Below are 2,432 nucleotides of genomic sequence, written 5' to 3'. Positions count from 1 at the left end.
TGGGAGACAATATTTGCAAATCAATGTATGTTTGGAAGTTAATATGAATTCAGAGTATATGAGTAACACAACTCTCAGTAACAAATAACAAACAACATTTAAAATGTCCATTTAAAAGTGGACAAAGGGACGGGCCCAGCGGCCGTGGCTTCTTCAGGGGCCCCCAGGGCAGGGTGATGCAGAAGGTGGCACCGGCTGCAGTGGTGGTTGGCCGTGTTGTTGGCGGCACGGGGAGGGGGCGCTGTGGCCGCAGTGGTGGCGGCGCTCGCAGGTGGTATAAAATGGCAGATTTCGAGGAGTTGAATATGGTTTCCAGTTTTAGGGTTTCTGAACTACAAATGTTACTAGGCTTTGCCGGACGGAATAAAAATGGTCGTAAGCATGACCTCCTGATGAGGGTGTTGCAGTTATCGAAGAGTGGCTGCAGCCCTGTGGTTCAGATTAAAATCCGAGAATTGTATAGACGCAGATACCCGTGAACGCTTGAAGGCCTCTGATTTATCCACAATCAAATCACTGGTTTTCAGTTTGGATGGGAGCTCCTCACCTGTAGAACCTGACTTGGCTGCAGCTGGAACCCACTCGTGGCCTTCCACTTCAGTTATACCTCACTCGCCGTTCTCTCCTGCTGGTTCTGTGCTGCTTCAAGATACTAATCCCACGCTTGAGATGCTGGCAGCCGTCTCCCCCAATCCTTCATGTCCAGCATGATGTGTGGGGAAAAATAAAACAAAAAAATACCATTTTATGAGGCCCCTGATGTTCTCATCAAGCCCACGAGTTTAGTTCAAAGCAGTGTACAGCAGTTCCAAGAGAAATTTTTATTTTTACTCTGACACCTCAACAAGTTAGAGACAGATGCATATCCAGGGATTTTTTGCCAGGTGGTAGGAGAGATTATACAGTACAAGTTCAGCTGAGACTTTATCTGGCAGAGACAAGTTGCCCCAAAGAAGATAACTATCCCAATAGTCTCTGTATGAAAGTAAATGGGAAGTTGTTTCCTTTGCTTGGCTATGCACCACCAAGTTAAAATGGGATTGAACAGAAGCGCCCTGGACAGCCTTTGAATATCATATCTTTAGCTAGGTTATCTTCAGCTGTGCCAAACCTGATTTCCATTTCTTGAGCATCAGAAATTGGAAAGAATTACTTCATTGCTGTATATGTTGTACAAAAACTCACATCAGCCATGTTATTACAGAGAATAAAAATGAAAGGTATTAGAAACCCTGATCATTCCAGAGCACTAATTAAAGAAAAATTTACTAAGGATCCTGACAGTGAAATTGCTACCACTAGCCTTCAGGTGTCCTTGATGTGCCTTTTAGGGAAAATGAGGCTGATGATCCCATGCTCTGTGGTGACTTGTGCACACCTACAGTGTTTTGATGCTGCTCTTTATCTGAAAATGAATGAGAAGAAACCCACCTGGATTTGTCCTGTGTGTGACAAAAAAGCTGCCTATGAAAGTCTAATTTTAGATGGGATTTTTATGGAAATTCTCAATGACTGTTCTGATGTGGATGAAATAAAATTCCAAGAAGATGGTTCTTGGTGTCCAATGAGACTGAAGAAAGAAGCTATGAAAATACCCAGCCAGCCATGTACAAAAATAGAAACTTCAAGTGTCCTCAGTAAGACTTGTTCAGTGACTGTAGCCTAGCCGATGAGACAAGCAAGTAGAAAGTGGATATCATTTACCTAACAGTAGAAAGCTTTTCTGATGAAAAGGAAGACCCTCATGCCAAAAGGAAATGCATCTTTATGTCAGAAACACAAAGCAGCCCCACCAGAGGGGTTCTCATGTATCAGCCGTCTTCTGTAAGTGTGCCCAGCGTGACTTCCATTGATCCTGCTGCTATTCTGCCTTCATTAACAGACTACTCGTTACCATTCCACCACATGCCCATCTCAAGCATGTCCTCAGATCTGCCAGGTTTGGATTTCCTTTCCCTTATTCCAGTTGATCCCCAGTCTCACCTCACCCTTAACAGCAAGCAGTATGTCCGTCACCACCACCAGCCCCTATGGAAAGTAGTACTTGTGTGAGTTCATCCAGCAGCAGAAGTGAGACGGGGTCATAACCAACAGTGGAAGTAACATTCCTAAGATCATCTCACTGGACTAAAGAAGGACTCACTCGATTCTACAAATCATTCATCAGAACTGCTCTTTCTTGAATCTCTGCTCCATGGAAGCTATTTTTTTGCTAATGATTACTTTGATATTTATTGAAATATAAAATGGATTATTTTTCCTTCTGAGAGATGAACACAGATGACTGCAATGAGAACCACATGACATGCAAGGATTTTTCTTACTCTTGGTGTACTCTTGAGCATCATCAGATACATTCAACTGTAACTATATCCTCCTGAGAAATGGATTTCAATTTCATGTTACAGGATGGATTCTACAAATCAGTTAAT

At 42.9% G+C, this 2,432-nt stretch overlaps 1 pseudogene; it reads left to right on the top strand.

Annotated features, from left to right (window-relative positions):
* Positions 1-281: 281 nt before the first annotated feature.
* LOC785228 (E3 SUMO-protein ligase PIAS2-like) lies at positions 282-2,131 on the top strand (annotated as a pseudogene).
* Positions 2,132-2,432: the final 301 nt, after the last annotated feature.

This window comes from Bos taurus, chromosome 21 (assembly GCF_002263795.3).
Source record: "Bos taurus isolate L1 Dominette 01449 registration number 42190680 breed Hereford chromosome 21, ARS-UCD2.0, whole genome shotgun sequence".
NCBI classification, from domain to species: Eukaryota; Metazoa; Chordata; class Mammalia; order Artiodactyla; family Bovidae; genus Bos; species Bos taurus.
This window is presented reverse-complemented; position numbering and strand designations above follow the sequence as displayed.